Source organism: Lepidochelys kempii, chromosome 10 (genome assembly GCF_965140265.1).
Source record: "Lepidochelys kempii isolate rLepKem1 chromosome 10, rLepKem1.hap2, whole genome shotgun sequence".
NCBI classification, from domain to species: Eukaryota; Metazoa; Chordata; order Testudines; family Cheloniidae; genus Lepidochelys; species Lepidochelys kempii.
Genome location: NC_133265.1, coordinates 32,139,824 through 32,154,185, shown reverse-complemented (window position 1 = coordinate 32,154,185; position 14,362 = coordinate 32,139,824). Strand labels below are relative to the sequence as shown.

The 14,362-nt window shown below is 45.3% G+C and overlaps 1 protein-coding gene and 1 long non-coding RNA gene across 6 annotated transcripts in view; both read right to left on the bottom strand.

Moving 5' to 3' along the window:
* The window catches only part of AXIN1 (axin 1), a 177,410-nt gene that overhangs the window by 141,710 nt on the left and 21,338 nt on the right, over positions 1–14,362 (bottom strand). The gene's annotated exons all lie outside the window — the stretch shown is intronic.
* Positions 5,464–13,990, bottom strand: LOC140918399 (uncharacterized). Its single transcript, XR_012161180.1, has 3 exons — positions 13,101–13,990; positions 7,008–7,204; positions 5,464–5,810 (listed from the first exon to the last, which is right to left on the bottom strand). It is a non-coding gene; the product is annotated as an uncharacterized lncRNA (long non-coding RNA).

Genomic DNA, 14,362 nt, shown 5'->3' with positions numbered 1-14,362 from the left:
CAAGCAGACTCTCCTGGTTTCCTGTCTGTGGCGCTAGCAAACAAAAAGCTATACACTACAGGTAATTATATTGTTTCCACGGAGGACAACAATTAAAAAATGGCCAATTATACTTTACAAGCTCAGGATATTCAAGTGCTTCCTCAGATATCCACAGCGGCAATAAGCACTTAGAAATGGCAACTCCCAACAAATTGCAGGTAATTTAGAGTCATTTACACAAGCCTTCAAACACTGCCCTTTAGAACGCCGCATGGGAATCTTGGCATGTAACTTTGTCAGTTTCAAAATGGGGTGTTGTATTTATTCAGTCAACTCATAATCCCTGAATCATACCACCATTCTCCTGGGAGGTGAGAGTCATAGTGACTTTGTTCTCATAGAAGTGAATTTTTGTTCTGCAATAGGGCTGCCAGATTTTATATCAGATATTTAAGATTTGAAAAGCTGTTAATTCATGCACCAAGCCAAAAATTGTCCCCTAACATGAATCCATCCATATTAATGGGAAACCACTCATTTCGATAGTACCCAGTTTCTACATTAGCCCCAATGATTTTAAAGGAATGGTATGCAGTCAAATTTAGCCCCAAAATTGGGTTTTGTTAATCAACAGCTTTTTATAAAACAACTAGCAAGAGAAATATTTCTATGGTTTTTATAAATTCCAATGGAAATGTTATTTAACAAACATTTACGTTCTGTGTTTGTAACCCGCAATACGGTAGCACCCAGCTAATGCATGAAAACTGGAAGTAAATGTACTAAAAACATACTAGAAAAGCAAAACATTAAATATCTGTTTTCACTGTCCAAGAAGTGAGAAATTCAAATTGTGAACAAAAAGCATAAACAGTAGTGTTTAAAGGACATTTATATCTTCAATTTTTTTTAATAGTTTAATTTGTCACAGGGAAGGAAATAATTTTAAAATATTATTTTAAAATCTGACAGCGTCCCTTTGAGATATCAATTGTTGCTTCTCAGCCCTTACAGGCAATGGCACCCTTTCTCCTATCACTGCACCAGCTAGTATTTCACGTGTGTCCACTTCATTTGTGTGCATTCCAACTTGCAACTTTCTACCATGTCCACTGTGAGTCAACAACAGTGACACAGAGAGAATCTGACAGAAACACCAAGATGTGCATGTGACAGATGAGAAGCTGCTATGTATTAATGTATGAATACTAATATGTAATAATGCTATGAGTATTGTAAGTGACCTGGTTAGTGTGCTAAAGTTACATGGTGGGTTATTAGAATGCACTTATGATTGTATTGATCTAGTTTAACAAAAGGGAAGAGCAAACAGTAAAGCAACACAATAGCTCTAGATAAATCATTGCTTGAAAAACAACAGGGCAAGCTATTAGTTTAAGGGATCCCTCCAAGGAACATGCAAGCTTGTTTTCTCAGGCTGGGAACTTGAGATCAAAAGTTTCAGAGTAGCAGCCATGTTAGTCTGTATTCCCAAAAAGAAAAGGAGGACTTGTGGCACCTTAGAGCCTAACAAATTTATTTGAGCATAAGCTTGTGAGAGCTACAGCTCACTTCATCACTAGAGAGTTAAAAGGCGCTTTTAAGGAGAAGGTGAGTTCACTTATCAGACACTGTCTTCTAAGGAGAAAGCTTTAAGGAGGCTGTTTGGTCACTGGTGATTACCATTGTCATTGCCCTGGAGGGAACCAAACTGCAGGCTCAGGGCCTAACTCAGACCTGCTGAGGCATTCCCCATTAGTGTCAGGGCCCTGTGTGAGAGTGGGAGAATCGTGTGATTCCACCCCAAGAGACAGGTGGCAGCTAGGAGCCTGAGACCTGACAGGCAGTGTGCTCAGAGACCAGGAGGAGGCAGAGGTGCAGTTCACTTGGTAACCATGGCACAGAAGTGGGCTGGTATATCACGGAAGGTGTAGTGGTATATCACGGAAGGTGTAGAACACCAAGTTCCCTGTCCCAAAGGGGGCACAGTCTAAACAGTAGATGTGAGATGATGGGGAAGTAGGGAAGGGATGGAGTGGCATAAATTAAGGCATCATTTGATCATGTTGCTATCAGCCATTGTCCTTCTGGCACCCATCCCCACCCTACTTTCTCAATTTATCACATCTCAAATGTAGCCTGTATGCTCTTTCAGACAGGGAACAAGTTGCTCTATATCGTCCGTGAAGCATTAATGCATTCTGGGGAGCTATCCAGTATTTGCACACTATGTTCCAAACCCCAATTCAAAGGTTCTCCTCATTACACGTTCTAAAGAGGGGGCCTAAGTATCAGTTGCAGAAGCCTCAAGCACCAACAGTAGTAATGCAGAGAAGTGGCTGGGAAGCTGAGACAAACCATCTTTAACAACGTATTTTTCTATAGCTGCTTTTGCCAAGTCCTGCCTTTCGTTTCCATATTCCCCCTCTGCACACGTCCTATTTGGAATTTGTAAACTAAAATTTAAGCCATCGGCAGGTGAAAAATCACTGGATTATTAACAATATAACCCATTGCCTGGGAATGACAGTCTGTGGGGAGGGGAGGAAGGGAAAGAAAGCAGAAGGCAAAAGGATTTTCTGTAGAGGATGAACAACTTGGGAAGACACTTGGAGACCAATCCTTGCAATCTAAATTTACACTCTGGATCCAGTACTCTATACACTGACCCCTCCAAAGGAGGAAAATGATACTTTACAAATTCTGTTCCCACAACCACTGTATATATAATAAGCAACTTCCTAGAAACAGCGTTCCTTCCTACAACTTTAAGTAGAATGATGTCTGACTTTAGAGCTACTGGTCTTCTATGCTGAAGGCTCGATATCTTGATGGTGGTACAAATGAACTTTGGGCTTGATAATGGAACATAAAGTCTATCTGTAGACAATGTAATGTCATATGACAAAACAATTTGGCTGATCTGTAGTTAGCAAGGTAACTATAGAAGGTTTATGATTTCAGGTGCTTGCTCTTCTAGTCCTGTTTTTGCTTACCCACAGTGCTCCCCAAAAATACATATAACATTCAGATTTTAGAAGAGGCAAATTTTTCTTCCCAGTTAATTGCTTTCTGTGGCTTGGCAACACCAATGTGGACAATAGGGTGTTCCTGCTTCTGCTGTCCCATCAGGAAAAAGTGGTTTGGCTCCAGTCCCACGCTCTTTCCTAGCTCACTCCTTAGGCTCAGCTCCCAGGATGACTTCCAAGGCTGTGAAATCAAAGGATTAGCCTACTCTGCACTACCTGAGGCTACATGCTACACCCAAATCTACACCCAGGATGGGCTACTTGAGAGGGCTTGGCTGTTGCCAAGCCACAGAAGGCAAACAACAGGGAAGTTGGGTTTGCCTGTAGCTTGGCTGATGGCTCTGACTAGCAGAATCACCAGAGGATGAGAAAGCAAGCCATCACACGGTAGGTCTTCACTGCAGTTCTCTTGAGTGATCAGCACCTGGGTCAGCCTAGCTTGCGTGTGAGCAGCCACACAGCAAATCCATGCCTGAGCTACTGTGCACTCTTGTTGGTAATGCACTCACTCGTGTCTGCAGGACTGCTGACATATATCCTACAATTCTTTGTGCATCAGAAGCTGAGCTGCTCTGATTCTGTCCCAGCAAATTGTAGGAGAACTTGTCTGTTCTTCTGGGCACGTGGGGGAATTGTGGGAAAGCACTGGAGGCCTATCAGCACTCAACAGGTTTAGTCTGCAACCTCACTGCAAAGCTGGCAGGGTACCAGCCCAAGTGGAAGGCTCATTCAGGTTTTAGCCTATAGCCACCGATGAGGCAGCTAGCTTGGGTCCACCACCAAGCACCACCAAACTTGGGTCACAGGTTTGTGTGTGTGGAGTCAGAGGCAACACCTAAGTAAACTCTGCAGCAGACCCATGGCAGACTGGGGAGGAGAGAGTATGTCTCAAGTGTGTGTGGGGGGGATATCCTGGCTTTTCCCCAAAGATTGCTCCAAGGCTAAGGCAGAAGGACTGCCCTCAACTCTGCAATCTTAGCTAAAGGGGTCAAGTCTAGGCAGTACTGCCTAGCCAAAGCGTGGATGGAGAATCATCAAGTGACTTCCCTCAGAGTTCACTCACAGGGTATGTCTATATTGCAATCAGACACCCCCAGCTGGCTCATGCCAGCTGACTTGGGCTTGTGGGACCTGGGCTAAGGGACTGTTTAATTGCAGGGTAAATGTTTGGGTTTGGGCTGCAGCCTGAGCTCTGGGCCCTCCCACAGTCCTAGAGCCTGGGCTCCAGCCCAAGCCCTAACGTCTTACCACAATTTAACAGCCTTTTAGCCCGAGCCTTGCGAGCCCAAGTCAGCTGGCACAGGTCAGCCATGGATGTCTGATTGCAGTGTAGACATACCCTCCGAAGCTTCACTTCATTCAGCTTAGAAGCATCAACTGCTCCAGTGCAGCAAGTCCAAAGTTTTGACTGGGCAATCGAGACTGGATGCTGGCTTACACTGGTCCCCAGTAGATCACTATGGGGAAAGAAAAAGGGCATTGTCAAAACATAGGCCGATGCCTGGATTGGAGAAGGTCACTGCAGTAGGTACACCACTCCAATTTCCTGGCCAGAAGTTACTGGTGCTACTGTTACTTAGGCTGTTACTGTTGTTCTAGGCCAATTCTCTGAGCTTCTTGATCCTGAAGAAAAGTTGGAACCTACACAACCCCAGAACTAAATGGTGCCTTAAGCAAGAGTTGCCACCTGCTTCTTCCTGGACAAGCAGAAAACAACTGAGAGAGAGATGAAGGAGGTGGAACTGGAGCCAGAATTCTTTTTCCTAGTGAGATACCACCTGCCTGATGCGCAGCGGAGAAAAGCATAGTTCATCTCCACACTGATGTTGCCAGGACAAAGAAATGTCTGTATTAAAACCCACCTGACTGATCCAAACTGAACCACTTCTCCCGTCAGCTCCCTCCTCTCCAGGAAAGTAGATGGGCTTTGCCATGTGCCCTGAAAGACACTGGGTTTGGGACATGATATGTTTCCAAGCCCCCAGCCCTTTACTGGCTCCTCCCTCTTACACTGGGAGCAGATAGCTCAAGCAGCTCAACTTATGAGAACTTCTGCAGAATCACTGGGAAAGAGGCAGATCCTAACCATTCAGAACTTTACAGGTCAACACCTCACCCCTGAATTGGGAACCAAAAGTGTCAGCAGGCTATATGGCACACAAGCAATATGTCCCCTATGGGAAACCCCACAAAGAGGGCAGACAGCTGCATTCTGCCCCAGATGAAGCTGCTGAGTGTTCCGTCAGATGCAGCCACATACAGAATGGCACTGTTGGAGCTCAGTCAGGAGGCAACAGGCACATCAGTCCCTTCCCCAGAGAAAAAGCTGCCAATTGCACATGGATAGAAGAATTTGCAAAAGCCTTGCAGAGTGAACGAAAACCAGTTTTGAAATACAAAATTGGATTTTTTATTTAAATCAGATTTTTTAAATTTAAATTAAATACAGGAAACCTATTTCAAATCAAATTTAAAACTGACAACCTACATTAAGGCTTAAACATCTTATAGTCTATTACAATCATTTAAATTAAACACAAAATAATACTAAACAGCACATATTTGTTGCCAAGTTTTAAAAAAAATGTCCAACCCCCGAGCTGGTAGTATACCTGGAATCAAAGTTTGGTGCAGTGCTAAACAAGCTTTTGACAGCAGTAGCCTCTTCTGAAGGTCCAAAGAGAATATTTTCTTCATTTCAGTTTATTCAACTCATTCACTTCAATGATTAATTCATACAAAGGTAAGAAAACAGTTGAGAGTTGAAAAAGCAGAAAAGCTTGTTTTCCTCTTTCCAGTCTATGAATAAAAATAGGTGTCAGAGGGTGAGATCTACTAGTTCTAAAATCATGAAGAACACATCCTGACCAGAAATGAGTTGAATTCACTAACTACAAATAATACTTCCTAAGTTTAATAAATCAATTAGTCTTAAATGCAAAGCAGTTTTGTTAAACTTTTTTCCTTCCATATCCAGCATATTTAAGACAGTTTTATTTAATTAAAAAATTAAAATGTTGGTTTTGTGCATTTTAATTGAATTCCAATTTCTATCCAAATACAGCTTGACACAAACCACAAGAAAAAAAAAGAATCAGCTAGTAAATAACAAATGCATCATTCATGGTTTTCTAACATAATAAACAATGTAAACTTGAAGAATCTGAATAAATGGATATTAAGCTATATAATTGCTAAATAAATGTGTACAGATATAGCATAGCCTCCTGGTTAGCCTAGGGCAGAGCGATAGCTCAGTGGTTTGAGCATTGGCCTGCTAAACCCAAGGTTGTGAGTTCAATCCTTGAGGGGGCCATTTAGGAATCTGGGGCAAAAATTGGGGATTGGCCCTGCTTTAAGCAGGGGGTTGGACTAGATGACCTCCTGAGGTCCCTTCCAACCCCAATATTCTATGAATAACAAAAAGCACCAAATTTAGTGTAAAGGCTCTATCTAGTTTTGATACTGTCTCACATGACCTTCTCATAAACAAACTAGGGAAACGCAATCTAGATGGAGCTACTAGGTGGGTATAAAACTGGTTGGAAAACCATTCCCAGAGAGTAATCATCAGTGGTTCACAGTCATGCTGGAAGAGCATAACGAGTGAGGTCCTGCATGGATCAGTTCTGGGTTCTGTTCAATATCTTCATCAATGATTTCGATAACGGTATAGAGAGTACACTTATAAAGTTTATGAACGATACCAAGCTGGGAAGGGGTTGCAAATGCTTTGGAGGATAGAATTATAATTCAAAATGATCTAGACAAACTGGAGGAATGGTCTGAAGTACAGAAGATGAAATTTAATGAGGACAAATGCAAAGTACTCCACTTAGGAAGGAACAATCAGTTGCACATATACAAAATGGGAAATGACTGCCTAGTAAGGAGTACTGCAGAAAGGGATCTGGGGGTCATAGTGGACCATAAGCTAATTATGAGTCAATAGTGTAACACTGTTGCAAAAAAAAAAAAAAAAAAAAAAAAGCTAACCTTATTCTACGATGTATTAGCAGGAGTGTTGTAAGCAAGACACAATAACTAATTCTTCTGCTCTACTCTGCGCTGATTAGGCCTCACCTGGAGTATTGTGTCCAGTTCTGGGCACCATGTTTCAGGAAAGATGTGGACAAATTGGAGAAAGTCCAGAGAAGAGTGATCAAAATGATTAAAGGTCTAGAAAACATGACCTATGAGGGCAGATTGAAAAAATTACATTTGTTTAGTCTGGAGAAAAGAAGACAGAGGGGACATGATAACAGTTTTCAGGTACGTAAAAGGTTGTTACAAGGAGGAGGAAGAAAAATTGTTCTTCTTAACCTCTGAGGACAGGACAAGAAGCAATGGGCATAAAATGCAGCAAGGGATATTTAGATTGGACATTAGGAAAAACTTCCTAACTAGTCAGGGTGGTTAAACACTGGAATAAATTGCCTAGGGAGGTTGTGAAATCGCCATCACTGGAGATTTTTAAGAGTAAGTTAGACAAACACTTGTCAGGGATGGTCTAGGAGATAATACTTAGTCCTGCTGTGAGTGCAGGGGACTGAACTAGAGGACCTCTCGAGGTCTCTTCCAGACCTATGATTCGCAAATCAACATGTTTCACTGGTTACCAACCAGTGAGAATCAACCTTTCTTTAGGAAAAGAACTAAAAAGTGCAAATGCAAAACATAATTAAAATCAATTCTTTAAAATCAGGGCTGCCTGATTATTGATTTAAGTTGTGATTAAAATCACTGACTTAACTCAATCCACCCTGATACAATGTGGATTCGTGCCTCTGACTATTTTAGAGAATTAAAAATCAAGACACTGAATCTCACTTTGCTAGGTGTTAGACCAGGGGCAGGCAAACTTTTTGGCCTGAGGGACACATCGGGTTTCCGAAATTGTATGGAGGACCGGTTAGGGGAGACTGTGCCTCCCCAAACTGCCAGGCGTGGCCCAGCCCTGACCCCTATCCAACCCCCCCCATTCCCTGTCCCCTGATGGCCCCCCTGGAACCGCTGCCCCATCCATTCCTCCCTGTCCCCTGACTGCCCCCTCCTCTCATTCCTGACTCCACCCCTCCCTCCCAGGACCCCTGCCCCATTCAACCACCCCTTCTCCCTGACTGCCCAGGGAACCCCTGCCCCTGACTGCCTCCACGGCCCCATCCAACCCCCCCCCCCCCCGCTTCCTGACTACTCCCCCCAGGACTCCACCCCATTTCAACCCCCCTGTTCCCTGCCCTCTGACCGTCCTGCCCCCATCCACACCCCTGCCCCCTGACCACCACCCCGAACTCCCCTGCCCTCTATCCAACCACCTCCCTGCTCCCTGAGCCCTTACCGCCCTGCCTGGAGCACCGGTGGCTGGCAGCGATACAGCCGCGCCGCCCAGCGCACAAGGACAGGTAGCTGTGCTGCCCGGCTGGAGCCAGCCACGCCACCGTGCAGCACAGAGCACCGGGTCAGGCTGGGGCTCTGCAGCCCCGCCGCCCAGAGCATTGTGCTGGCGGCGCAATGAGCTGAGGCTGCGGGGGAAGGGGAACAGCCGTAGGGGGGCGGGGGCTAGCCTCCCAGGCCAGGAGCTCAGGGGCCCGCGGGCCATAGTTTGCCCATCTCTGTGTTAGACAGTACTTCAACGCCTGGATAAATGAGAGGAAAGATGTTGCATCACTCTCTATATCCTTGAAAGGGGCAAGAAGGGTGGGTGGGAGGGAGTTCTGAAACTGTCAGGTTCTAAGTAGACTCCTCTAATATCCTTAATGCTCTTCCCTTGCCCACTGCCACTATAGCTCATACAAAGACAGATCCTAGTGTAGTCTCAGAAAATAGGAATGAAATAAAACTAGGAGATCATAACGCAACAGGTAACTCAGCCACAGTGGACTCTGGCTACACTAGGCTTGTCCCACCACAACTGCAGTTTCTCCAGCAGTACGAACAAGGTCACTTGTGTAGGTCACCTACTGGCATTTTTACCATCCCTTTACCTAACTCCACACAGAGCTGGCTTAGATGGAACATTGGTTAAAATGCTGCAGAGCCCCTGTCTACCATAGCGCTTCCACTGTTGCTTTGGCTGGTGGAGCCGCACCAGTGGAAATTTTAAAGGAAAAAGCTAGTGAAGACAAATGTGGGTAAGATTTACCTTAGAAGGGATTTATATCTGGAGCACTCAACCTTAAACTGCTGAGACAGCCATTTTCTCAAGTGTATAAACATCCCAAGCTGTAAGTGCCAGGCTTGCAAGAATTTCCCCCCCAAAGCTTAAGAATAAATTCAAATGTTTTAAAATTATGGATGAATCATTCTGAAAACTTTCTACACTTTACCTTCAGTTACTGACACCAACTGTGCAGCTGTTACTAAATTACCCGTGCCCACCTACGTACACACTGTAGAGAGGACGCCCTCAAAGCTATAACTAGCTAAGTAATTCAGGCAGCAGGAAGCCCAGTTTCTGAGCTACAGATTGTATGTGTAAAATTCACTATGGTGTATACGAGTGTGAGCACAGTGGTTAGCACAGTAGAGTTTATTATTATGGAAAAAGAATACAGATCACAACCAAATTTCCATTGCAAGCCTAATTTTGGTCTCTGCACTGAAATCTACAAACAAAAGAATACTGGAATCAAAATTGATAGGTTAGGTCAGGTCAGGGGACAAGATAGAATTGTTCTGAGAAAGGCAATCTACCAGGCCCTGGGAGGCTAAAGTTGGCACTAAGGCCCATCTCCAAGCATTCTGAGAGAATTCAAGAATTTCTTTAACTGTTGAATGCAGTCAATCTGCAGCAAGCAGAGAATTTTCTCTATTTCCCCACAAATGGTACATGGAGTCATGGAGGCCTTTCCAGAATGTAGCGTAGTCAGTATCATCTGAAATGCTCCAAGTCTTTGCAGGACACTGGAACCTATCACAGTGGGTCCTCTACTGCCAGAAGCTGATTAGCCTAGCAATGGACACGGTCACTAGTTCTGGGAACTACAGCCTCCATTGCCAGTCCAAGGCTACAAGGAAGAAGATTCCTGGAGATTGGGCAATCTTCTGCAATACTGTCTAGCATGGGCCAGGGAGGAAGGATGATATACCATCCCAAAGTTCCAAGGGAGTACAAATGCATCTGTTACTCTTGATCTGGGCTCCTTGAACCTGCTGGAGGATTTTGTTAGTGTTTTGTTTCTCCCGGAAACCATCACGTCTGTCTGTATGCTGCCTGTACATGCTGTACTCAGTTGCATCCTGTTCATCCAGTCTTTCATACACTTCAGCTTTCCTCTCACAGGAACAGCCAACAGGCTGAGAGATTTCACTCTGTCCAAGAAACCAGTAGCTGTATTTCCCTTGGTCATATCTTGGTTCCCAGACCCCCTTGCCCTGTAGCAATGTCTGACTTCACTCTTGCAGAGGTGTTCTTATTTTGTTGTGAAAGTGCAATAGTACAAATCTGAGGACTTTGGTATCCATTCTGTTTGTGGATCACTTTCTCTTTGCCAGGGACCACCTGACTTGCCTTAGTGGGCGCCCCAACTCTAAGCCAAAAATCTAGAATAAACACTTTCCATTCTCAATGGCTCAGGGGATACCTCCTTCCCCAGGTTTCCTGTGATCAGACACCATCATACTTTTCTTGAGACACTAGTCATTTGCAGCAGTTTGATTCTGTTTTCTATTGTGCTAACAGAAACAGTTGCAACCATCTTGTGAAACATGGGGATAAAGAACAACTTCAAGACAGTGGCAAACAATGCACTTCTTGTGGTGTGATGAAGCTTGCATCCAGTGTCACAGCTTGATCAGTTTCTTGTAAGTAAGAGATTCATGCCCATTCCTGGCGTTTAACCTTGCTTCCAGGATTAGAGGATCTTGGGAAGACTGCTCTTCGTCCTCTTTATTATCCCTCCATGTGATTCAAAGATGTTGCAGATTTCCATGACCAACAGGTTGATTTGTCTATTCCAATCTGGCTCTGATGAGTCAGTCATTCAAGAACAGGAGGGCACATCTCTTCATATACTCAGCTGCAAACAAAAGCAAGAGTCCCCATGGTTGCAGCCAGCCCTAGGGATAGTACCTAATACTAACCTATTAAGCCCACTATAGCAAACAGCAGGTACTTCTGATAGGAGTGGAGGCTGAGTATGCAGAAGCATAATGAATCCTGGGGTCCCCAGGATCACAGAAATTGGCCTTAATTCAGCAACTACTGACTGATTTCAAGAGCTCCATATTGAAACTTGAGATGCTAAAAGAGGCACTGACCCTTTTCAAATGCCGTCCTCATTTTGTCACTGGGATGGCAACAGACTGAATTCCTTAGCCCCTCTGCTGCTCCAGGACCAGTATGATGACTATAACCCAAAGTAGATGGCTCAGTGTTTCCTGTATGCCTTCCTGTTTAGACACCTTGCAGCAGGGTGACTGAAGATAAAAGTCACATCTTCTCCAAGGATACAAGGCTCTGTAGCAGTTAAACCTTCCTTTTCTGTTATACTGATCTGGGGCCACTGGAGTGGGCAGTAGGACTTCGCTCTTCTGAATGTGCTGCTAAACTATGTGCCTGTGGCTCATCCCATAGGCCACTCCCATGGCGGAACCAGATTATTTGGAATTGTTAGAACTTTTCTAGCATCTCCACAAGTAGGAGCCTGCCTGGAAAGGTAGAGTAGATCATTTCACTTTAGGGCACATCTGCTCTATCACTCATTGCTTCAGCCACTGGACCCTCCTGGGCTAAGATCAACAAGGCAATACAGCATGAGCTATTTTTGATCACACTGAATATGACCTTGCAGATGAAAGGGCATGCCTAACCAAACAGCCAGAGCACCCTAGCTAGTTCAGACTGCTTGTCCTTACATTCCTGGGGACTCCAGAATCTCCGACGCCATCTTACTGCCACTCTGGATGCATAGGTTTCAGAGTAGCAGCCGTGTTAGTCTGTATCCGTCAAAAGAACAGGAGTACTTGTGGCACCTCAGAGACTAACAAATTTATTAGAGCATAAGCTTTTGTGAGCTACAGCTCACTTCATCGGATGCATACAGTGGAAAATACAGTGGGGAGATTTTATATACACAGAGAACATGAAACAATGGGTGTTACCATACAGACTGTAACAAGAGTGATCAGGAAAGGTGAGCTATTACCAGCAGGAGAGCAGGTCGGGCGGGGGGGGGAGGGGGGAACGGGACGACGGCAATTGTTCAACAAAAAAACTTCAAAAACAGACTCCAACTAGAGACTGCTGAATTGGAATTAATTTGCAAACTGGATACAATTAACTTAGGCTTGAATAAAGACTGGGAGTGGATGTATCATTACACAAAGTAAAACTATTTCCCCTTGTTTATTTCCCCTCCCACTGTTCTTGTAAACTGCTGGAAATGGCCCACCTTGATTATCACTACAAAAGGTATGTCGTGTCGTCGTCCCACCCCCGGTAATAGCTCACCTTTCCTGATCACTCTTGTTACAGTCTGTATGGTAACACCCATTCTTTCATGTTCTCTGTGTATATAAAAACTCCCCGCTATATTTTCCACTGTATGCATCCGATGAAGTGAGCTGTAGCTCACAAAAGCTTATGCTCTAATAAATTTGTTAGTCTCTAAGGTGCCACAAGTACTCCTTTTCTTTTTCCTGGAGGCATAGGCACTCTAAACAGACATTTACAGGGAAAAGCCAGAAGATTTTAACAGTATCTTCAGAGACCCTGCAATTTTTCTCTCCAAAGGCTCCTTCAGGGCTGCTCCCTTCTGCCAGGATTGTCATTGTTCTAGCAACCATGAAGATGGGAATATTGCCCCTGGGGTTCCCTAGCAAAACCTCTGCATTTGCAGGTCAGGCAGGGTGGGTGATGCAAAGCCTTGACTGTCTTGAGGGGGGCGAATCTCTGTTTGAAATGCACTACTCGTTATGTATCTTTTTCTCTGTGGGAGGGTGACCAAGCAACTGTTGCAACAGCTCATACGGGGAAAGCAGCAAGCCTGAGCTCCTGCTCTGCTGGCATTTCTACCTCCAATTACAGTGTCTAGGTCATCTAAGTTGCGAGGTAAAAGAATCCTCCTTTTTTCAGTACACACAACTCACCCGTCTCCTGGGACTGCCAATCTGGGATGTCCCTTCCTTGGGTGAATTCTCCTCTTCCCACACTGCTTTCTCCTCTTCTTACGCCTCATCCCAACAGCTGGGATGGGGAACATTGCCCTTTCACTGTGTGTGTGCTGGACAGGTGGTTGCTTTCCCTTCTGCTTCTCCTTGAGGGCTTGCGAAAGAGTCTAAGAGCTCCGCTGGGTTGGGCTGCCCCAAGAGTCCGAGCAGGGAGCTTGTCACTGAATGAGGCTGAGAAGGGAGCTTGAGATGTCCCTCCACCTCTGTCCTCCCCTAGGAGGCACCTCTTTCCCAGACCATATGTACAAGGAGCCCATGTAAAGATGGCCATATAACAACTGGTGTGAGGGGAGACACTTTACACCTACCCTGAGCTTCCTTTCTGCATCCTTCCATGTACATTGGACCCTGCCTGTCTCCTGTGCTTCCCTGGGGTGGGTCTATTTGTGAGGAAATGCATAGCTGCCTTGGCTACCACCTCTCACAGAGCTGCTTCTGTGTTTGATCTGGTGCAGGGAGTTGCAGTATTCCTCCCCTTCCAAGCCTGGGCTGTAGTGCTGCAAGTGGGAATCTCCTGCACACAGAAACCATGGAGGGCTACAGCCACTCTGCTAGGGAAGAGGGAAGCAGTTTGCTGGCACCAGGGCCAGTTCCCAAGCAGATTCCACATGCCTTATTCTCCCTCCCCACTCTAGGGCATGCGCAGGAAGGCCATTCTTTTGATTCCCTCTATGGGCTGACAATTGGCCTAAGGGGCAGGGCTGTGCCTGCATCTGCTCTCTTCCTCCTATTCCCTGAGCAGGAGGCATTGTGGGGCCTGTGACCTGGGAAGGTGTACCCAAGCCAGAGGGTAGCTGGAAACTCTGCAGCACATACCTCTTTGGTGCTATGCTGAAGGTTCTACCCATCTGGGGCTCTCTGCTGGTCCATCGCCCCTGGGTGTGGGGATTCTTCAGAGTCCAAACCTACACACACAATTCAGGCAGAAAGGTCTGAAAGGGGTGGGTGTGCATGCATACAAATATATTTTGCTACTTGATTCCCTAACTCTGATTTGAATACTGGCCTTCTTTCCCCCTTTGTGTGTGGGGAACGGGGTTGGGGGCATACCTAGAGGAATTGGACCATGTTTATGGCCTGGTCTTTCTTGCACCCCTCTGGTACACTGCTGTCTGTGCGGGGGAGCATGGGAACCAGGCACTGAGGATTACCCCCTGTGCCACACGCACTTCATAAAGGTG